This window comes from Triturus cristatus, chromosome 1_2 (assembly GCF_964204655.1).
Source record: "Triturus cristatus chromosome 1_2, aTriCri1.1, whole genome shotgun sequence".
In the NCBI taxonomy this organism is placed as follows: Eukaryota; Metazoa; Chordata; class Amphibia; order Caudata; family Salamandridae; genus Triturus; species Triturus cristatus.
Window position 1 is genome coordinate 981,420,412 of NC_140580.1, and position 24,486 is coordinate 981,444,897.

General features: G+C 46.8%; 1 protein-coding gene and 1 pseudogene across 4 annotated transcripts in view; one reads left to right on the plus strand and one right to left on the minus strand.

Moving 5' to 3' along the window:
- The window catches only part of EXD3 (exonuclease 3'-5' domain containing 3), a 2,855,457-nt gene that overhangs the window by 2,180,489 nt on the left and 650,482 nt on the right, over positions 1 to 24,486 (plus strand). The gene's annotated exons all lie outside the window — the stretch shown is intronic.
- LOC146868505 (RNA demethylase ALKBH5 pseudogene) lies at positions 664 to 1,277 on the minus strand (annotated as a pseudogene).

Below are 24,486 nucleotides of genomic sequence, written 5' to 3' on the forward strand. Positions count from 1 at the left end.
AACAACTCTAGATAGTCAGCTGTGATTGAGCAATGAAATGCAGTTTTATATGTAAATAGTAATGATATTCTTATCACCAGGAAATGACAACCAAGCAACTGGGAGTGACTCTATAGTGGATGTGAACCCCACAGTACATTTGCCATTAACTTGGTCATACTTTGCCAACTTCCAATGACTATGACCATGCCATCCCAAGATAAGTAAGCCAAGTAACCCTCAGCCAAAGACCCAATTTACTTGAGGGAATTAACCGTGTGCAAGCATAGTGATCCGACCCTCAGAGGGTGACTCCCGCCCCACCCTCCTCTCAATCAAAGTAGTGAATTACGCTTCATCCCTGTGGATAGTGAGCATATATTTCTTTACAACCGGGCACTGGACCTTTATACCACCTTACCTCAAGGACTGTAATCATTTTATCTATCCATCTGCCAAGAATACTGGTAATTTCATTTTGAGCTTTGCTTAAGAAGTGTTACAGGTCCCGAGTTTAAGGGGGCTCGATATTAACGAAAGACTACATTATGATATGCATTGCTGTATAGAGATGATCACAAATGTTTTAGGCTTCTGGCACTTAAAATGACATTACCCATCACTTTCGCCATACACAGAGGAGGAATCTTCACACCCACAGCATGACAGTAACCCCATCTTCTCTTACCTGAGGAAGCACAGCGCCGAGTCGCTGAAGAAGGACATGGAAATGATGGACTGTTCAAAAATGAAGATGGGGTCCACGTGAGAGATGATGCAGCCTCCGGGCTGGTAATCATTGATGATGGCACTTTTAACGAAGCCCTCAGGGATGACCCGGTGCTGCTCCAGTTTGCGGATGACCAGCTGGTGCACCCAGGCGGGGATCTCATCAACGTCACCCTAGGGGTATAGCCGCTCCTGGCCAGGCCCGTGCTTCTGCAGCTGCGCCACATAAGTGTAGCCCTCCCCGAAAAAAAATACTTGTTGCGCAATGGAGCCCGGTCCATGGTGTGCTCCTTGTACAGCCCCTTCTCGGCAGCACGCACCACCTCGTCGATGCGGCTCTCGATGCGGGCGCACTCTTCTGGGCAGAAGAGAAGCATCTGCCGGATCTCGTGCTTCACCCGGCGTGCCTCCTCGTCCCGGTAGTGGAGAGGCAGCAGAGGGGGCGGCTCCTCATGGTCGCTGTACTTGCCGTCTGACAGCTTCCTCTTGGAGCCTGGCTCCGGGCCTTTATGGTAAGGCATTATGGACTGCAACTTCTCCCGCAGGTCCGTGTATCCACTGGCGGCCATACTGCGGGGCTCACATCACTCAAAACCGGCTCCAGCAGGGGGAGCTGACACCGCGCTTGGCTCAGCTCTGCCGATTGGCGCAAGGGCCATTACAAGACCAAAAAAAGGAAAAAGGAAACGTTGTTTTGTTTTTTTAAAGTGAGCGTGGTAGGAGGGAGAGAACGGAAGCAACGGGGTCAAAAGCGAAGCTAAGGAGCGCGGAAACAACATTGGGGCAGGAGAGACATGGGTGAAGCAACACAGAGCTCGGATGGGAGGAGGCAAAAAGATAAACAAGAATAAATACGAACAAGCACGTGAGTGGTGCGCGCGCGCCACAGCGAGACATCTGGTTTGAATTATCGCGCCCGTGTCTGGGCACGATAATTGAAACTACATGGCGGCCGTGCGGGTAACCGACACCAATAGGCCATGAGCGGAACAATGCGCCCGCCTTTGGCCAATTGTGTGCTGTCTTAGTAAAAAAGACGCACGCAAAGGCCAAAAGCGTGGGCCAAAAAAAAAGCACACGTACGAGCGTGTGTGATTCTTAGGTTCGTTTTCGAAAGCCCCTACATGAGGTCTTCGCCAGAACAGCGCATGTGCGCTGTTACAGGCTCGGCCTAAAAAGTACTTTAGAACTACTTTTTCATTTTTTTTAGTTACTGATTGGGCCATTTCGCATTAAAAAAAAAATCACCATGCTGTTCAGCATCTTGCTGTTGCTAGAGGTTGGTGAACTGACAAATTAACAGGGAGAGCGGAACCAAGGGTCTGACTGGGTCCTAAAAGCCCTGAACAAGCAGAGTTCTGAAAATAGTTTGCATCTAAACACACAACTAATGTCATGTGTAAATACGATAGACTCTTTAAAATTAAAAGAAGGTATTTCTTTAACTTGCAGAAGTGTTTCAGATTAATACTAGGCGTGGGCTGAGCTCGCAGAGTTTTACTCCACGGAATTCCATAGATTTGCCAAAAAACTCTGCGGAGTTCTGTGAGTGGGCGGAGTATTGATTGACCACCCCTAATGAAGTTCCCTTGGCTGCTGTGGGTTGTTAGGGGCCAAGAACTCCTATTGTTGCCACAAGTAAGTCCCCCACACTGAAATTGCTGAGACTAGGGGTGAGTGCACCGGTAAACTCCGCTCTGCCAGCGGGTTGGCAGAGTTTTTGGCGAACTCTGCGTTCCAAGCGGAGCGTGGAGTTTACTCCCCACCCCTACTTTTACAGCATAAACCCTGAACTCACACTTTGGAAGGTGCTGTCATATGAGATAATAAAGAAAAAAAAGGCTTTGTAAAATAAAATATTTGCCTAGGATTACACAATTTGGTCATATTATACAATTCACCTATTTCTCTGCTTTTTAAAACCAAAGGTTTATGCTTGGTTTTTTAATCGTGGTTCATGATTATAGAGTGTGGGCGGCAGACAGAAGCCACATTAAAGCTTGGCTCATTTTGGGCTGAAGTGTCCAACAGGACTGGCTCGAGCCGTAAGCGACTCACCAACTTATAGCTGTTGCTGTACAGCATTGCCAAAAGGCTGGTTCCAAAGGCGAGACCTATAGGCTTTGACAGTGCTTTTTTGCAACCCCGAAGTGCTAACGATACCTGGGCAATAGCTCAACTCCAAAGGATGACAGATCTTGGCACTGGACAGTGTGAGACAGCATTCTCTCTCTGAGGGGAGAATTGGAGTTGCAAGCAATGCCTCTTCCCTCACAAGGCAAAGGATGCACACATGAACCACGCACCTGTGAGTGGTCACGGCACTGTATGGCAAGCGGTGCCAAGAAAGCTCAAGATGGACAGGTCCTAGGAAGGTGAAACAAGCTAACAAACATAGACCCTGGGAAAGTGATTGCATGCAAAGCATATTCTCAACCTCCGCTCAACTGCATTGCAAATTCAACTTAGGCAACCCTCCTCTGGTCTCTGCTATGGATTTTGTGCTTGCACAAAGGTGAAAAGGTACATTTCCCAGCGGGTTGCTGTCATGGAAATCATTCTGTGTCCCTCTCCAGGTAAACGGTGGGGTCACAAAGCAAGATTGAGGAAGAAGTGGCGGGTGGCTTGTTTCTCCGATGGCAGTAACCATCCTCCAGTCTTTTTAAACAGGTGCTGTGGGTGGACTACATTTTGTGGTAATACGGCAACTTCTAAATTCAGTACTTTTGTTATTGCATGCAAATATTACTCTACATGAGTGACGCTTTATATTAAATATGCAAAACAAAGAAAAGTAGCTGGGAGTTCTGTTAAACTAGGAAAACTTTCCAGGTGAAATACAGCGACTCACCAGTGGCACTTCCATTTGGCCACTCGAATGCCTGTTTTCTGTCAACGTTCTAAAGCCTTTCGTTTGTAAAGTGCCATCCAGCACGAGTTGCCAATATGTTAGGCTCGCAGTGAAGTGGGTGGTGTTAGAATGTGCCCCAGTGGCAGCCAGGCAGATGAACACATCTCATGTCTGCATAACTGAATTATCTCAGCAGTCTTAGGGTGACGGGGACTCACAGTTGACCCTGGACATGACCTCTGCCTTGGGACACTCTGCCAGCACAGACAGGCCCAGCTGCTGCTGGCTCAAAGGTTGACATTAATTGTGACAGTTCACAGCTATTTCTCCACCCTGCTCTTTTCCCAGAAGGCAGGCCCTGCCGGGTAGCACCCAAGGCTGGCAGAACACGAGGATGGATAAGGCGTCCTTTGTCTCCATTTCAAATGTGAAGATACTCGCCGCAGGGCAGCAAAGACCACCTCCGGTCTAGTGGTCAGTCGGCTACAACGTTTTCAAATCTGATGTCAAATAAATGTGTTAACGGCAGTCACTTGACAAACTAGATGACAGCGCGGCTGCCGTCTACAGTGGCCATCAGTAGGCGGGAGCTACAGCCATATTGGAAATTCGGGTGGTGACATTCGGTGACTCACCACAGCAGCAGGCCTCGACTTCGAGTTGACTGACAGGGGACGTGATTTGACCCCGCCACATTTGTGTGCTTACTGGGATCGACAGCCTGACAGTCTCCGCACGGAATGTGTTTGGCCTTGACCCCCACGCTGGCGTGAATATACTGCATTTGTGAAATCTTTCCAAAGTTCAGGGATTGGGACCCTGCAGACACAATGTGTAAAAAGCCAGGTTACAGCAGAAGATAGGTGGACCAGTTGTGACCCAGGTGACAATACAGTGACTATAGGTAGTACGAGAGCCCTGGGATGCGCACAGCTAAAATACAATTCCATTTCTAGGGTCAGAAAACCGCAGGAAAGTAAATCGTGGAGCCCTTGCTGGGACTGGACAGCAGTGCCAAAATGCGAAGTCAAAACAGTAGTATCAAGGTCAGATTGAAATTGAATTAAAAGTTCAAAAACACTCTATACAAGTGCACACATCTCACATTTTAGTGTTCACTTTTTCAGTTATCTGTGTATAGTGCACCCCGAGCTTCTGGGACTGATCTTGTGTTCTGGACCAGTTTAATAGTTCAACCCCCAGAGGGACTTGACCTACAAAAGTGTCTGGTATTCCACCAGTTTGAAAAGGAAATATGTCAGCAACTACTGGTTGCAGTCAGTTTAATTGCTGGAATACTCGGAGATGCCAGGGTTACCTTTTCACTTGTGAATAGGGCCATGCATCCGTGGGACGTGAGTGATTGGGCCTAGTTCATAATAGCGACAAGGGACAAACCGTCACTGAGTAAGACCCGATAGTAGGTGACTCAAAGGAGGTTACCACTTTGAAAGCAAAGGATGTGGAGGCTTGTTAGGATCACTCCTTGAATGCAACCGCAATCCTATCCCCGTGGAACACTGACGTTTGTGTTAGAGTAACTTCTTATGCTAGCGGCTACTCAAATACAGATAATCTAAGAATAGATGGGGATTTGTGTGGATTATGTGAAAACCGGTGGCTTGGCATGGTGGGTACAAACCGCTGTGAATTTCATGGAAGGGTGCTGAGACTCAAGAAGAGACCACATTGCCTGGAAGGGACGTCATTTTGAGTGGAGAATAAGAAACGGGTCCAGAAGCTGTAGGCAGATGTGAGGGTGTAACGGAAGGAAGGTGACGCTAAGGAAAAAAGAGCCAAAGCGACCTTGAATTCTGTGAGGAATGGAAAGCGGGAGTCAGGTGGGTGGAGGACCCAAAGACCGTGAAGGACTGGGCTGGAGAGGGTGATGGGAAGTAAAGATAGGGCAGTGAGAGAAAGCCCTGACCTAAGATGTCTTGGGTGGGGACAAGGCCAGGGATGGACACCTGTTTTTTTTCCTGCTTACAAACTGTCTCTAGGACACTGTTTAGAGTGTGTCACTTAGAAGAAAGTTGAAGGCCATGAAGCAATCTTTTTGTTACAACCATGTCACTATCCAAGAGCAGCTCCTCCTACAAAGCATAATTATATACATTAAGAGGCAATTGAGTGCCATTAGGTGCCATCAATCTTGTACATGCCAGACCTATAATTGCCGAAGATGTGGGGTTCCATCCTGTACTCTGTCCCTTCTTTTCATGGTTGGGTCATAAGGTTACAAATAAACTCCCTTCTCCTTTAGCTGTTGTTGGTACACCCTAAGGGCTGGACTCAGCAGATATCTGCACGCATATGTTCAACATGGGTGAGTAAATGTCATGGTTAATCAGTGTAAATACGTGTGTGGGATTTTGAAAGATTGACTTTGCACTTGTAAATGGTTTTACGCCCATGCCAGAAAACGAGGTTTTCCGAAGGGTGGGGGTAGGGCCTTCTAGTGCGTGTACGCAAAGGAAGTTGTGAAACAATCAATAACTTGTCACTTTGGAGATGCAGGAACTTTTACTGGTCTAATTTCCACCATGCATACTATAGATTTACTATTGCCAAGTAAATCCTTAACCCTGGTGTAACTGGGGAGGCAATACCTTCAAAAGTAGTGGGGTCGGAGGCAAGGGATCATTCCAAGGAGAAAATATTTCATTTGTAAAGAAATATTGAAAGAAAATAGTCAACAACAGGAAATTCTAAGCATTTGCACATACCTTAGTATACACCATGTATGTGATTCTATATACTGGAAAGCTGGTGCACTCTTCCCATGCATGATGCTGATTGTATTTTTAATTTAAAAAAATAATACAAATATAAGCCAAACGTAGCTGTACATTTAAGTGAGAAAAAACTACGTTTGTGGGACTGACTTTATTACAAAATGGGAAATCAGTCATGCAGCTGATGATGCAGGTGGACTGATCAATGGTTAAACGGGAAAGAGAGGCTGCAGCTTGTAAGAGGCTGGTACAGCTGGGTCAGAGACAATCATCACAGCTGCCTAGTGGGACCTTGTCATGAATGTCACCCTCTGCCATCCTGCTTTAATAGTCATCAGGTGCTTTTATTTCTACCCCCCCCCCCCCCCCCGACCCCCCTTTCTAAGCAAGACACGAGATGCACTTGTGCTGCTGACTAAAAAGCGAGGACTTGGGTAGGGTCGCGCGTTGTGTGGGAAGCGCGGCTGTTTCGTGTCAAGCGAGCCCTCGTGCACATCACAAAGAGCCGCCAGGGGCGTGGTCACAGTGGTGCATCTGACGGTCCAGCCCCTCCCTCCCCTTTCCGTCTCCGCTCTTCCTCGTTCCATCTTCTTCCCAGGCATTTCAGTGCTGATGCCGGCTCCTATGCCAGGTCAGGGAACGTGACCTCCGAGCAGGTGCGGGCGCTGGGAAAGGGAGACCTTCACGAGCGCGTTCTCACGGCTGCCGAGGCTCGGCTTCCCAGCTGCCCTAGGAATCAAGGTGGGTGCACGCCCGCCGTACACCGCAGCTCACACCCCGAGCCAAGCAAGAACCGCCACGTTCTTTACATTGGTACGGATCAGGTGCCACTGGGGGTATGAAGTAGACATTTAATAGACGAGGGCAAGCCAACAAATTAACTAGGTGAGCCGAGCCATAGTGTGGCTCGAACCTCGAATCCCATGCACGAGCCGAGCCCTCAAAATGTTTGCTATATAAATCATAGACTAAACATCGGGTAAAGTATCATAAAGTCTCTTCAAAATTCAACAAAGTTTATTTCTTTAGCATGCGGAACCTTTAGCGTTAATACGACACACTATGCACTGTACTGATAGGTACTTTATTAAAAATGGTAGTTTTAAAACATGAACCATTAGTGAAATAAGAAGAGGCAAGGCATCCCTGTACGTGGCCCAGAATATTATGGAGCATCATTGTAGTCTTTTAAATCAAACACAATAGGTTTTTGTACAATCCGTATTCTGAACTCACATTTGAAAGTGCTTTCATATGCGCTAATTAAGAAAAAGTGTATTCGCGAAATAAAATACTTGCCTAAGATCACACAATTTAGGCAGGGAAGATACAATTTATCCAGTAGCGGCTGGCGAGTTGACAGAGTGGCGTAGCGGGGGGAGAGCCAAATAACGTGGAAGCTTTGATATTAATGCACTACGTTATAGCACTGCACTGAGAAGTAGTTATGAAAATGATTATTTTTAAACATTAACAATTAGTGAACGATATTGGCCCAAGATCACACAATTTAAGTGGGGGAAGCCGCAATTTATCAAGGTTTTTTGGTTTCACTTTGTAAAAATCAACCACTAATAAGCATCTGTTTGTCTTCTCTTTTATGTTAATTCTTTGTTTTCTCGTGTTTGTGCATTTTTGTGCAGTTGTATATAGTGCTAACTTGACCTGAGCTCTTCACAGGAGCACCAGTTACATTACACAAAGTCACATTGAACTTTATAGGCAGTGGGGGATGAAGTGATTTGGCCAGACTCTCAGGATGTTGAGCAGACAGCGACACTCGAATATGGTCCCCCAGTCCCAAAGTCAGCAGCTCTGGCCATAACACCACATCCTGGGTAGAGTGAGGGTGCAGGCAGAAGCCATATGAAAGCTCCGCTTATTATGAGCTCGAGGGTTCAACAGGACCTCGAGCTGAACCAGAGCTAGGCTTCAGGCTCGAACCTGGCTTGAGCTTTCAGTGGCTTGCCCACCTCTACCTAACTGGCGTTCCCCTGTTTGCAAGCTGAGTAAAAGATGCACCTCATAGTCTAAGGATATGAGGATAGGAGCATAGCTATCAATTGTGCTTGGAACCAGTGCTCAAGAGTGTGAGGGGCCCATTGACCCCCATTTATGGCCGCCTCAAACCATGCCATTGGAATCCATTTTCTTTTTCTGTATCAGGGTTGTTGCAACATTGCTAAGCCACGACATGGGGCTAGAATGCATGCCTGTGCATATGTACATGCAGGGCCCCCCTGGGTGTTAAAATTACAAGGTCTAAAGTTCATGTTCCACAGGGCAGTGGCTTATCCAGATGCAGATCCAGAGCTTTCCTTGATGCTAACCAACATTTAGGGCTTGCCTAGATAGCCACGGGTGCCTTAGATTCATCTACATACATGAGCTGCTCTGATCTTGTTTACATGTCTGCACATGCCCTGCACGCATCTAAGTGCCATAATACCAAACAGTTTGTTAAGAATATCTGACAGCGACTTCTAGCCGTAGATTTTTTACATTTGAATTTCCCAGGTGTCAAACTGGATCCGGAAACTTCTGCGTGAGCAGTACTCCTGCGTTGCCATCAGCTGGCTCTTTTCAGTTCCACGTGGTGTCGTTGGGGCCACATGTGATGTCGCGGTCACCTGTATAGGCACACCCAGGCATGGGGACATCAGATCCTTTCTTTCTGCTCCAGTTAAGCGCTGATCCGGAGAAGAGTCTCTTTTTGGCAAACCTTTTTCAACGTTTTGTCGAGCAATGTCCTCTAGAAAGGTAGGGTTCAAGCCGGGTGGCACCTGTCACTGTGCCATGTCGGTTACTGACCTGCACCTTGTATGCTGATGGTGCCTTGAGTGCGACCACGACTCAGTCATGCTCGGCCTGCTGGGTTATGGCGCCGAAGGCTTTGAGGGAGCAGTCCCTATAGCTAATTTTGGCCCAGCAGTCGATGCCATTTAGAATGACTCCTAGGATGTCTCTAGGAAAAGGAAGGTCGCAGGACTACTCCAGGAGCCCGCTGTCATTCTCGTAGCACTTGAGGTCCTCGGGGAAGAAGCACATAAAGAAGAAGTCTAGACGGACTTTGAATTCACCTCGTCTGTTGAGGATTAACGAGATAAGTGGGGTAAATAGATGTTCCAGGCACGGTTCTGTGGAGCCGTTGCCAGGTCCGACTCCGTGCCTCCCCTGTTTCAAGGAGCTGGAGCAACCCCCCTTCAAATAGAGTTTTATGAGGCCATGCGGAGAATATTTGAGCGGTCCGACACCTCCATTGCACCTTTGGGCTTTAGGGGTCAGAGGAGGCTCCATCAGGTTCTGCTCCAACCGCTCAGGCCTTGGCTCTGGTGGGGACTTATGAATCTAATCCTGGATTGGTGCCGGTCCCGCCAACTCTACCTTCTCCGACGCTGGTCCCGATGTCGATGCTCCCAGCTCCAGCCCCATTCTTTTTCCAAATGACTCTGATTTGGAACTATATCAATGGACATCGATTTTATCGCCCACGGAGCCCAGTTGCTCCAGGTTGTTGACTGAGCGTTTCGTTGCCTGAACGTTTTGAGGAGCATACAGGCATGAGGGAAGAGTGGGAGGGGTCACTGGACCCTTTAGAACACCAGTTATACACCCCTGGTGAGAATTTGGACTGGTATGAGAAACTAGCAAAGGCGAGTGGACAGGCCACCTTTCCAGATACTGGTATGCTCTTGCCACCTACTGCGGCTACGGAGGAGGTAGCCTCTTATGCACTGGTGGTGAAGAGGGCAGCAGTGGTCCTGGGCCTGCAGCTGCCCTCGGTGCAGGTCAAAACTTACCTCTTGATCGAAGTTCTTCAGCTGGGGGCTTCCTCAACCCCTTTTGCTCTTCAATGAAGCACTGACGGATGTCCTGCTAGCCACTTGGTCCAAGCCTAGCACTGGGCCTCCTGTGAACAGGACAAGAGTACACCGCCATCACCCTTCCCCGGGTGATCCAATTTTCCTCAGCCAACACCCTACTCCTGAGAGCTTGGTAGTCCCAGTCTCAACATCCCTTGGCACATTCTCTGCCTCGTCCCTGGACAGGGCATCCAAGAGGCTGGACACACTTGGGAAGAGGATGTTTTCTTCCACCAGGCTAGCATTACAGTCAGTGAACACCACATACCTTTTGGGCAGTTTCTCCCATACCCTATGGGAAACGGTTGCACAAGTGCTGCCACAGGTCCCAAAGGAGGCACGGGCCATCGTCTCCCAAGCAGTGAAAGATGGGAGAGACCCAGCACAGTTCACCGTAGGCTGTGGTGTGGCTACCACTGACTTGCTGTGCAGAGCGGTTTCGTTGATGGTGGCCTCGAGGCATCACGCCTGGATGAGAACATCTGGATTTTCGGGGATGTCCTGGCCACCCTCATGGACATGCCTTCTGATGGGAATCGTCTCTTCGGAAAGAAGGCAGACTCGGCGCTGGAGCGCTTCAAGGAGTTGTGGGCTACAACCAAGTCCTTGGGCCCCTCCTCTCACCTAGTTTGTCTTTCGCCCCTTTTGTGGCTATGAAAGGGGCTTTCAAACGTGCTAGCGATACCCCAGCCACCGTCCTGGGCAGGATTCCCTAGCTGTACGAGGACGTGGACGCGGTGCATTCCAGTCACGTGGGAATGGTAACCAGAAGTCATCCGTCACCAACTCCGCTACTTTCTGATACCCAAAAAGAAGAAAGGTCTTTGTCCTATTCTAGACCTCCAAACCGTCAATCTCTTCCTCGAAAAGGAGAAATTCAAGATCCTCACTATGGCTCAAGTCTTCTCTGCCCTAGTCCAAGAAGACTGTCTGCCAGCGTTGGACTTGCAGGATGCATATTTTTACATCTCCATCCTGCCAGCCCATACGCCTTAGCTGCGGTTCAAGGTAAGCCATGATCACTTTCAGTTCACAGTGCTCCTCTTTGGCCTTACCAGTGCCCCTCGGGTGTTCCCCAACGTGATGGTGGTGGTTGCAGCTCATCTGCGCAGGTTGGGACTTTCAGTGTTCCCCTACCTCGACGACTGGCTGTTGAAGTCCTCTTCACCCCAGGCTGTGGTTTCCCACCTCCAAACTACGGCAGACCTTCTGCATTCTCTGGGGTTCACTATAAGCATGCCAAAGTCACACCTGACTCCTTCTCAGACGCTCCTTTTCATCTGAGCTGTTCTATACACAGGGCTATTTTGGGCTTATCCTCCCGAGCAGTGAGTCCAGGATATTCAGGTTATGATACTGATGTTACAACCTCTGTCCTGGATTTCGATGAGATTTGATTCTGAGGCTGCTGGGCCTCAAGGCTTCCTGCATCCTGCTGATAAATCATACCAGATGGCATATGCAGGCTCTGCAGTGGGACCTGAAGTTTCAATGGGTGCAGCATCAGGGGAATTTCTCCGACATTGGTCCAGATCTCAGAGAGAACTGAAAAGGACCTGCAGTGGTGGTTAACAAACCGTGACTGAGTCAGAGGCAGACCCCCGCTCCCTTCCCCAATCAGATCTCACAGTAGTGACAGATGCGTCACTCCTGGGATGGGGTGGGCATCTGGGAGAGGTGTAGATCAGAGGACTCTGGTCTCTGGCAGAATCCAGGACGCCACTTCAACCTGTTAGAACACATTGAAAACATTTCCTCCCTCATTCAAGGGGAAGTTAGTGCACATGTTCATGGACAACACTAACCGCCATGTGTTACACCAACAAGCAGGGGGGAGGGGGCGTTGACCCTTTGTCTCGGAGCATGGCTGGAACAGCAGGACATAACTCTGGTGGTTCAACACCTGGCAGGTTCTGTGAACACCAGGGCAGACAAACTCAGTTGTCAATGCCTAGCGGATCATGAATGGTGCCTACACTCGGAGGTGGCACAAGGTGTCTTTCAGCAGTAGGGAGAGGCTTGTTAGATCTGTTCGCCTCTGAAGAGAATGTGCAATGCAAGCAGTACTGCGCGCTGGGGTTTCCAAGGCGGGTATAGCTCGGCGATGCTTTTTGTCACGAGTGGAGTTCAGGCCTCCTAAATGCCTTTCCGCCCATACCACTCCTGCCCAGAGTTCTCAAGAAGAACAGGAACAAATGGGCCCAAGTCATTCTTGTGGCTCCAGACTGGGCATGGAGAGTTTGGTATCCCGAGCTTCTGAAAATGAGCATCGATCCTCCGATCAGGCTGCCCCTTCGGGAGGATCTTCTGTCGCAGCAGCAGGGAAAGGTCCTCCACCTGAACCAGTCAACTCCGCTTCCTTCCATGGAGATTGAGTGGCGACAGTTGATAGCTTTTGACCTTCCTCCAGAAGTTTGTAAAGGTATTCTGGCGGTCAGTCAGATCTCCACCAAAACGGTATACGCCTGCTGGTTGCACAAATGTGTAAAATATTGCACCGAAAAGTCTATTGAACCTATTTCTAACTTTCTTTCTGATATTCTACTCTTTATTCTTACCCTTGCCCAGCATGGCTCTGCTCTGGTTACTCTCAAAGGTTATCCTTCTGCTCTTTCTGCTTTGTTAAGGCTACCTGACCAACCCTCTTTACTTAAGTCCCCTATTGTAAATAGGTTTTTGAAAGGGCTTGTACATATGTTTCCCTCTTTGCCCTTTATCATGCCTCAGTGGGCACTGAATCTAGTTCTCACTTACCTCGTGTGCTTCTTTTGAGCCGTTACACAATTGGACCATCCGACTTGTTACCATCAAAAAAGCCTTTCTAGTGGTGATAACTTCTGCCCGGAGGGTGAGTGAGCTGCAGGCTTTATCATCCAAGCCTCCTTAATTTATGGTATTCCCAGGCAAGTTGGTGCTTGCCACCCGGGCCTCTTTCCTACCTAAGGTGGTGACCCCCTTTCATTTACGACAATCTCGCACCCTGCCCACCTTTTATGCTCCTCCACATCCCTTTAAAAAGGAAGAACGACTCCCCTGTCTGGACCCAAAAAGAGCATTGTCATTCTACTATGACCTCACAATAGAGTTCTGGGTGGATGACAAAACTCTGTGGGCTATGTAGGGACTAAAAACGGTTGGGCAGTTCAGAAACTAACCATTTTGCTTAAGGGCCCACTACACCAGGGTAAAAGCTGCAACCATGGCTTTGGCTCATGTTGTTCCAGTCCTGGATATCTGCCAGGCAGCAATATGGGCATTCCTGCACATGTTTGTCAAGCACTACTGCCTGGATAGTCAGGTCTGCAGGGACTGGTATTTTGCCCGGTCGGTCCTGCAGGAGTTCTTAGTTTAGTCAATTTCTCTGCAGCCCACTGCCTGGATGCTGTTGCTTGGGTATCTATTCACTTCATGGCTCTGCTCTCCTGGATTAGAAAGCGTGAAAAGTAACGGACGTCCGGGCACCTGGGTGGCACCTATATGTGACCACGACATCACATCCGGTGCCAACGATGCCGCACTGAACTGAACAGAGCCACCTGACAGCATGCAGAGGTACTGCTCATGCAAAAGGTTCTGGATCCAGTCTGATACCTGGGAAATTCAAAGTTAAGGAATCTGCAGCTAGATATTGTCTCTCTCGTAATGCGTTACCGAAGGTAAGTAACTTGTTCAACTAGTCCATAGGGCTCAATAAAACAAAACATCACCTATCACAATATAAGTTTATAGATTATTCTCATAGCTCAAATCACCTAATATAATAACACCGTTTCATAAATTGACCTTTTTTTCCAGATCTTAAACATCTAAACACAGACTGCTCACAGTGATGCCAGCAGCTCCCCATGCTTTTCATAGGCGTCTCTTGCACCCCCTCTCATCTAGATGTCCTCAGGCTAACCTTGATTCTTAATGACTTAACCTAGATGTCCCAAAATGCTCACATTAGATAACACACGTCCAGGACCCGCCTCAATGCCAACCTATGTCTTGTGCTCTTGTTGTAACCCACAAGTGCCCGTGCAAACCAAAATCTCCTTCCAGATCCTCTGTGTGACATAGAAACGTCTTGAAGATTTTGTACCAACATATCTCCCAGGCAATATCCAACACCATTGTCTGCCAGTAGTTGCTGGTGACATTTGAAATTGGTGGGGCGTAAATGTTCGGGATGAGTGCCCAAGGGCGAGCGAGCGTAGCATGTGAGCCCGACTGCCATAAGGGATATTCGGGCAGAGGGTTCTCCCCCCTGGAAAAATTTGAAAAAAGATTGGGCAAATGGTGCATTTTCAAGCAAATTTGAGAAAGCAGGAGTGATAAAGCAATTGTGAAAGTGTAGTTATGACATCAATAAAGAGATTTCATATGATAATGACGTAGGTAGCTACTCATTCAGTATAACCAGATAACTTTATAACAGTTTGAGATAACAATGCATCTTATAAAAGCATATCGCCATCCATTTTCCCCAAAGGCTTTTTTTTGTCATTCAGAAAGTAAAACATTATTAAACAGTTAAAAATGTTATGCCCTATTGTAACATTTGGCAGCGAAGGTTTGTGCTCCCATGTGCACAGACTCTCCTCACAAATCAGTGGCCTGGTTTCTCCTTTGCCTCTGATGAATATGTTTATCACTGCGGGAGAGCGTCTGAAACAATCATTAGTTGGCCTTCGAGCAGCGCTCATTGCCTTGATGTTGATGTGCCTCAGAAGATGGCTGTTCTGCCCAGTCACACCTCCTGCAGCCTCAAGGGCAGTGCATACTTGAGAATAATTCATACTGCCAAATGGAGAGCAGTAACAGCCAGAGACAGGCCGCAGTTTCACATTTCCTTAAAGATACGCCTGCTGAGGATTGATATTAGAAGGCATAGGGAAGATACGCCAGGCTAGTTTGTGCAACACATAGTTACCTGACTAATTTACGAAAATCCTAAACTCGTCTCGCATACGCCTCGTCATTTGTGAATGAGGTAACCAGTCTGAAATGTCCGCAGTAGATAAGTGTATGATTCACATTTTGACAACTATCTCTGTGAATCTGCCCAACGTTTTTATGAGGATAGATTTCCTGGTCGTGGGCCAGAATGACCCTTTCCGTGGTCAAAATAATCCACTGTTACAACATTTTGGTAAACACAAAAAAGCTCTTTAGGTAGCTTTTTATGAATTGTTTATTGTTTAGAGCAGTTTTACAGTTTTTTGAGTGAATTCAATAGTAGAATGTTTACCAGACCATCTGGCCAGGACTGGCAACGTTTGCAAGCTGTTATTAGTCATTTTGGGGCCTAATGTGAAAAGGATTTTGCATCTAATGCATTCTCATTCTTTAGAGATTGGTGCTCCTGCCACACTGTAGCAGAAAAGTAGATCGCTTGGCTGCTGCGGCTCTTTATTCATCATTAAAGGTCTTAGAACACCTTTGAAAATCGACCCCATTCATTTTCTGTGAGTTTACTCTGCCAGAGTTCACTCCCAGAACAGCACCTCCCCCAGCTCTCGATATGTTCCTTAATTGCTAAATAAATCCTTTCACAGACAATTTCCTAGTGATGGATTACCTCAAGGGCTTTGGAATTACGGGATATTGAGTGGCTGAAATGTTCCTGCAGGCAGATTGTGAGGTGACTGATCTTGGGAAAATGTAAGGAGGCAAAACAGTTTATCGATCAGTGCTACTTTGAAGGATCCAGTGGCCGGTGAAATAAGCAATACTGTCGATTTCAATAAAGAGAATATTTTTCTGGAATGGTGTTTCAGGCTCTGTTATTTAACACAAGTAAGTACTATTAGTCATTATGCAGTATGTTAGTTCTGTTAAATAAAAACATTTACAATCTTTCACTTCTGTTGTTACCACTTACTATGTCAGACATATTGTTGCCTGTGTTTAGTTCAAATAGCTGCATGTGTGACCAAAGGTTGATGTTTCTTATGTTTTATAGGTTAAGTAATTCACAGCACACACAAAATGACTCTGCATTCCGCTGCCTGTAGCCGAATCCTGGCGCACGTGTGAACAATAGGGCAGTTCAGTGAAAACGTACAATCCGGGTACTCGAGACGTGGCTGCTTTATGCCTGCCCAGTACCGCGCTGGATTTGATTAGTGCCTTTTGAGCAGAACAATCTAATAAAAGATGGCCCTCTTTCCTCATTACTTCTGCTTTTACCTCTGTTGTTGCATTGATTGCTCCGATGTATTACACCTTTCACTTGTTTGACTCAAGTCCACCCTTTCCCCCATGCTTTCCTCATTATTCCCAGGCAGCGGCCCCTTCTCATTGACATTAGCCCTCTGCTGCCTCCTTAACAGAGATCAGTCTAGGAAAAAAAGGAATTTGTGAACACATTTTCAGAGTACCATAAAGGAGACCTCAGAGTGCAATCTTCTGGAGGTGCAGTTACTACTTCATAGACGTTTCAAAAAGAATATAGGTAGACATGAACAGTGAAGGAGACGCACATTATAGCTCTTTCGACCAGGGTCTTGAATGTTGGATGAGGAGCTGTAGGAATAATTAACATCATCAGCCTGGTCGCGCTTTGATTTGGTGTTTGCTGCTACCTGCTCCAGGCACTGAGCCCTGCAGGACTGGACTTGTTGCTTTGCTAACAGTAGTTTAAAGTGTCACTCTGATACATAATTACTTGTGTTTCCGCAACAGTGCAAGTTTTTTTGGGGGGGGAAAAAAAAATATATATATACATACATACTGTTGCGTAGTCTGTCTTCCACGAGACATGTGGATCTGACAGAAGCACGGCATACACTATAACGGAGAAATACCCCAGGGAAAGACGCCTCTCCGTATCTGCCCTGCTCAGAATCACTCATCGACTTACAAAGTCTTGCCGCTGCAAAATTACAATCATGCAAGTCCCATAATCAGTGGTTGCCCTGCTGGTGACTGCCTTAGTGTGTGTTAACACCTGTTCTCACAGGACTTGGTGTTCCAGGAAATTTAGACACTGGGTGCTTATGTTTACGGTCTTTTTAGGTCTCGGCTAGCGTGGGCTGCGCACATGCGCAGTCTCGCTGGCGAGATTTAACGTTTGTAGGTATTTTCTGTAAGGGGCTTTAAGCCCCGCCCCTCTTTTCCATTGGCTGGCGTCACCGTTTATGCTAAACGGTGGCCAGCCATTGGAAAAGAGCTTCTTGTGACGTTTTTGTTAGGCTTTTTGAGCCGTCCCATTTGGACGGGCTCGTCTGCCTTCTGTGCTTTGTGCAAGCTTTCTTATCTTCATGGGGCCATGTGTTTCAAACACATGGCCCCAAAAAGACAAGAAACCTTTTAAGCAGAGGAGCCCGTCTAAGTGGGCCATCTGAAAGAGCCAAAAGTAAACGTCACAGGACATACTTGAGATTTTTGACCTTGGGTTTCCTTTCACAAATAACTGTTTCCGGGTCTGTTGGTCGAACTGGGTCAGTTGAAGGGAACTAAGACTACAACTCCCAGCTTACATTTTGTCGTTGAAAAGCACAGAACTGAAAATCGTCCTGTTAATAATTGCCAATACTAATAATAAAATTAAATCATCCCCGTAGGCTGATGCCGCAGTTGGTTGCTGGTGACTGATCACTGCATAGCAAAACTCTGGGAGAAAGGGTTAAATGAAATCAGTGCTGTAGGATTAAATCTCAGTAAGTGCACAAACATGCATTAGGGCACTTTATAATAGAACGCTCGGTTGGAATTATTAGCTTGCCAAGACTCACCCGATTTAGGGGGATATCTGTAGACAGAGTTGGATGTGATGTCCACCTCTTCCACCCCGGCATGCTGCTGGCTGGTCAGGAAACCCCCATCGCCGACGTCCGCAGAGACGAATGGTCTCTCAACCTCCACTGGGCCCGCTGCCCCGCGTTCCAGCTTCTTGTCCCACTGAGCGGTGGATGTAAGCTGCTTCTATTCCAGAGGATGCTCTCGGTCACCTGGGCTATGCCCGTTTACTGCGGTGGCAGTCCTCTCATTGACATGCCAGCTCGTACCAATACGGCGAGAAGCCCCCAAGCCGCAAGCTTTACCACCGACCTCTTTCCAAACGATCTTAAAAAATCCGATTGATTGCCTTTTCTGCTTAAACCGACTTCAATAAGTGAGACAAGCGGCCAAGCTAGGTGATAATGATTGACAGAATAAGAATCGTAGGAGGAGATAGGTGGTTGGAGTAAGAGGTATCCATCCCGGAAGTGACCGCCCTCGCCAACCCGGAAATAGTTGCCCAGTCTGGAGATCGGTATTATTCCAGTTGAAGTGTGGCTGAAAGTGTACGGGGCCCTTCTCGCTTCCTTTTGTGATGAACTCGGCAAGATGAAATAGGTTGCTTCGACCCGCAGGGTTCTGTCAGAGCTGCCTACTCGCCAGGTGCCACCGAGTGTCACTCTCGAGCCGATATCACACGCTGGTTTTGAAGGCGAGCCGGAAACTACTGCAGAGAGTGAATTTCCAGCTCGTCTTTGAGGCTGTGAGCAGCCGATGTCCGTTGCGAAAACCCCTAAGGAAATCAACGACGCCCTTAGCAAAACTTTCTTATTTTCTTTCACATAGTGCAAAAGATTTTCAGGTTGGCAAGTCTGGGTTTTCTGCAGGAAGCTTCGTCTTTACTGAGGAGGGATGGAGAGACAGAGCAATACAAGTAGGGGTGCAACTAGACTCACATTTCATGGGCGCTAACACTTCCAGCAATGGGGGAGAACAACCGTGGATACGGCGTGGAGGGAAGAGGTCATCGATAGAGAGGGCAAGTAACAGGTTCACGGGTGTTGTGAAAAGTGCTGAGAGAGAAGCTTGCGAGCGATAGCAACAGAGCCAGCTCACGGTCACACATGCCTGCGGCAGGAATCTAGCCGCGCTGGGACATGAGGTAGAGACCTCCTATGTGCTCAGCATTCACCGGTGAGTACCTGACTCCTCCTCCTGCCCCTAAAGCACTCTTATGTGATTTGAGCATGATAAAGGCAGCGCCGCTGTCTTTCTGGCTGCAGACATGCCCGAGCTGTGACTGGCTCTACCACAACCCTTCCGGCGCTTCACAGCCGTCAGGTAATCCAAAGATTGCCCAGTTTCCATACAGGCTGCTAGGAATGTAGCAGCGACCTCGTCCCAGCAGCACTGCTGGCCTTTGAGCGGTGCCCGCCTCTAGTGAAATGCCCCAATTATTATGCTGGCCCTATGACCCCCCCACCCCATTGCCCTCCTGACAATCACCTGGCTCTGACCTTACTACACAGCGAGGACCCTCGCCCCATCCTAAAGTCTCCTATTGTATGGATGGGGCACGTGACGGAGCACCGAATGTATGTAAATCTATACCAGGACGGGTCAAAGGTCCTGGCAGGGGCCACGGGCCCTCCCATTCTGACACTTCTCGCTCTCTCTTCTTCGCTGGTGGTGCAGCCTGGACTGATTGACAAGGTGGGCCGTCCTAAGGCCCAGGTAGAGGCTGTCACTGCGACGACCCCCTCCCCGGCCCCCACTCCACCGACGGCAGCAGAGCACTTTACAGAGAGAGCTCTAGAGAAACTGGGGGGAGGGCAGGGCTATGTCTCCGAAAATTGGTTGACACACACACAGGCAATAATGTTTTTAAACACTTAAGCATTAAAAAGACTGGGGCCATTGGAACAAGGCCTTAGCACACCTTCTTCTGTATAAATATATCTGCGCCGTACGTGAATCGCAATCCATCATCTATTAAATAATTTATAGATTTTAACAAAGGCAAACAATTCTAGCTCAAGCAGATCAGAAGTTACTAAAAGTGCTGCACGCCGGATGCAAGGCTGAACCAGGCACTTTAGAAAGTAAACCGACAACTTCAGCGATTTAATGAGGAGTCCAGGCATTTAAAGATGTGACCATGGTGCCCAGACAATATAAACATCCACGTCTGATACATCTAAGAAGTGCTTTTGTCTCCAGTAGAAACAAGCATTTGCAATGCAATAGGTCTCGCCTTTGCATAAGTTTGAGCTATTGGCATTGTAAATGACAATTCCTTTCATTTGTGTTTTGAAAACCTGCAAGCGGTGCGTAAACACGCACTTTGTACTTATAGTCCTTGCTTACGAGAAGCAAGGCTGGCAGTAACTGTGCCTCTTTTACTGCCAGCCTTGCTTCTCGTAAGCAAAGATTGTAAGTGCAAAGTGTGTGTTTACGCACCGCTTACAGGTTTTCAAAACACATAAATGAAAGGCACTGTCATTTACAATGCCAATAGCTCAAACTTATGCACAGGCGAGACCTATTGCATTGAAAATGCTTGTTTCACTGATGAAGTGGAGGGCTGCACAGGCCAAGCAGGGCATAAACTGCCCAGAAAATCACAGGCGCCGGATGGGAGCTGTGAGGGTCCTTCTCCACGCAACAGCTTAGGCAACAATGCAGGAGCAGTTAATAAATACTGCCTTTATTATCATCACTCATCTCGAGTTTTTGAATAGCTCTTTTGCCTTTTATTAAGAAATACTTTCAGAGGTAAAAACAGTATATATCTGTGTGCGTTTTGGAAACACTCTAGCTCTGCAGAGGATTTATTTGGAGTAAATCATTAAGTTGGAGTTAGTCTTTTCCTTGAGGATAAGTCAGGGAGCTACAAAGGCTATCAGAGTTTCAGATGGGGTGAGAATGTGGCGTTATGGTCAAAGATGACGGCTTTGGAAGTGTGGGTCCAGGGTGGAGTCCCGGCTTCAGCTCAATATCCTGTTATTCTGAGCAAATCACTTCATCTCCATGGAAAAAAAAAACTAAATTAATCTGACAATGTTTAATCTAAGTGGTGCTCACGTAAAGCACTCCAATGTCCTCTGGCTGAGTTTGCACAAAATAAAAAAATAAAAATCTAAAATTACCGGTATGTTGGTGGTGATAAAGCATCCTGCTCCTGATGGCACTTATAACGCTTCTTAGCCTTTCTACTAGAAGCTGAAATTCAAAGCAATTCTTTAATACATTTGAGTGCGTCACTAAACATGATGTTAATTGCACTGTCTGTATTGTTTGAGAACACCCTGCCTTAAGTGGTGGGCAGGTTTACTCCTTTATCACTATGCGATGCACACCATTTTGACTTCTGTATCAACTTTAACTGAACAAGGTGAGTGCCTCTTATGTTTCCCACTTAAGCCCCTGACTAATTCATCCACTTTAGGATTTTCTTTACATTCTGCAACATGTAGTCCTAACTTTCTAACAACATAACCAATACTTTAAGTTTCAAAAGGCAACGAAAATGTGTGGATTGGAATATCTATTTAGGCATAACATAAGGAGACATGTAGCTCCAAACAGACTATACGTTAAAGGAGCAAGATTAAAAAAACATAACAATGGATCAGTGGAAAAGTGCTCACTTGGTGACCTGCAAGTAAACACACATTATTGCTTGAAATAACACACATTTGGCTGTCAGTTATCTGTGCTCCACACATTTCTTTTATAACTACTCGTGATAAACTGGCAGAGTATGACACACGAGGGTGCAGATACCAGTAGGCACACCCGAACAGCGAAATGTCACACATGTGATTACCAAAAACTTGGCAGCAATGCCGGCGGGGATCCTTCGGTGCAGGGACTGGCGCTTCCTTCACGTGGCATTAGGTGCATCCCACATAGTGCGGCAGGGATTCATGTGTGTGTCCCATCAAGCTTTGCTTTGGGTCGTATGGCTTCCTGGCCCGCTTGTCGGCGCGTGCGTCCGGTTATTAGGCCGCTGGGCCTGCGCAGGACCAGGAAGGTGGAAAGTAAACAAGGGGCTTTTTCGGCCACAGCTGGGAAAGTGAGTGCGAAGACCTGCCTGTTTATGTACTCCTCACGGTACCTTCCGACGGACACAAGGCTTCCTGCCAGCCCCAGCACACAGGCCAGGTTCTCAGCGCACGCTGACATCATACCCCAGCTCTGACCGCTCACCTCACCCCTCCACTTCCCCTCAGCGCCCTCTCCCTGCATGTGACCTCCTTCCGCCGGATCTTCCCGCCATCGCTCGGCGCTTGGCCTGCGGGCGCTCATTTCTCTCTAGCGTTTGTTTATATGGCGTGTGGACAGCACAGGAAGAGTCCGGCTCTGGACTTTGTACAGTGCCTGGACAGCGTCTGAATGGAAATACGCTTCCTGCCTGTTTCCTGTGCTTTGAGCACATGCACCCCACAATGCAAGTGCTGGTGATCCGTATGTTTTGTTATAGCAGTTCTAGTCATCTTCATTCACTTCGACTAATTATCAAGGTTGTCTGTGGCGGTATGCCTCCCTACAAACCTTTGCCGTCCGTCCCAGTGGTGTTCACTTCTATTGAATTTAAATTCGATGGGATCACCCCCACAAACCTCTAGCTGCGCCATTCTTGCAGTGGTGCTGGAACAATTTTCTGAGCAGGGGAGCTGCCTAGGGTTTGTGGAAATTTCAAGCGTAAAAACAAAGACCAAATATAGCAAATAAGTAACACCCATTCAAAAGGAGAGTGCTAAACGTGTGCAAGTGGTGCATTTGGAAGCATTCAGTCACAAATATATTACTATAGCAGGGTGTGGTAGTGCACTGTCTTTTACAGACCACAAATGTCCCATTGAAATGGCAAGAAAATTCATACTGACGTCATTTTACTAATAAAACTATGTAGAGCTCAAATAGTAGTTTGTGGAAATTTGGGTTCAGCATATATTTCACATCTCAAAGTAAAGTGTCTTGATTTGTTTTGATCCTGTTAAAATCTTAGTTTTCATCACGCTTCAGAAAAAAAAAAATCTTTATTTGTGCTTTACTAACTGCTAACATATTCTGAAATATTTATGTAGTTCCTTTTGTGGTTTAGAAAAAAAAAACTGACATCTCCCAACTTTCCTTTCAACTCAGTGTAGTCTAGCAAGATTATAAAATAATTAACTTTTCAAAATTCTGTACCTTTGCAGTGAGAGAAAGAAAAGTAAACACAAGTCTACTTGTTAAAAGGATAAGAACCAAATTGCTAGACTTTTGACCTCTATCATAGCCTCGTATTTCACCTATGTCTTTGAAAACACAGCAATTGTGACAAGATAAAAACAAAATATAAAGGCATATTTATTGATCATTCAAATTCTGACCTCCAACATGTTTATTTTGGGGTTGCTGCCCCCACTTCCAGCGCCAATGCATCCTTGAAAATGTAACAAATAGAAAGGTGTGCATTCGGATTCCAAGTGAGTATATATTCTAAGACATGGGTACTCTCAAACATTTTCCCAGGGGACACAAACTACTGATGTCAGCAGGGTGGCTGGAGGGGGTCTGGGTGGGTCAGGAATTGTTTAAGGCAGTTCAAATACACGTTTAATAAACTGGCAAGCATTTATTTGCAGGTTAATAAATGCTTGCTCGTTTAATTAACATTTTTTTGTGAATATTTGTGCTCAGCAACTAAACAGCAACTGGTGCCGCATTTAAAGGTTAAGAGAGCCGCAAGCGGCCCCCGGGCCGTACTTTGAGTATCACTGTTCTAAGACATGTGATGGATATTGATCCAGGACTCAATCTTGCATACATGACAACATTTTTGAACAGGAAAAGGGGAGATTTAAAACAAAACAATCGGGGGAAGGTATTTTTCCCATTGACTTCTATAGAAACAGAAGCATTATTAGGAGGGAGACAACTAAAATTGAAGGCCTTTTTGGCTTAAAAAAAATCAGGAGACTCCTGCCTGAATTGGGTCTGTTGCATGTATGCAATTCGTCGCTCTTGTCAAGAGTCTTTTCTTTGTTGTTGTAGTCACCGTTAGCATCATTTTGAACCAAGACCTGCTGTAAGCTCAGTGGAAAATATATTTCTCCTCCAGCTAGACAATAAGAAACACTTCACCTGCTGTTTACTCACTTAGATACATTTCCAAAGAGCATCCATTTGTGACTACAGCTATCCGGGCTGCATAGCACATTCAGTAAATCCATCTGACAGTCTGCACGGATTATTTTGTCTTGCCTGCTGGTCAAAAGCCTAGCCTAGATCGGTTGAACTTTCTCCTGTGTAGGTGTTTGCATGTCAGCATATATTGTGAGTCATTTAAAAGTAGGTTAACAAGAGTTCCAATTGAGCTTTTTTAGAATATAAATTACAGGGACCATGCATAGGAGTTATAGGCTGGGTGACGGACCTTTCTAAGATGAGAAGGGCATGTGACATCACTCCCACTACCCCAGTTTTCATGGCAAAATCTTGTTCTGATGTGTTTATGTACTCCATTTTTCGACTGTGTGTGTATTCTCCTCAAATTGCTCCAGGGGTAGCACGTGCCAAATAACCACTGGAAGATCATTTGCCAACTCCTTTATCAGCCCTTGGAAAATTC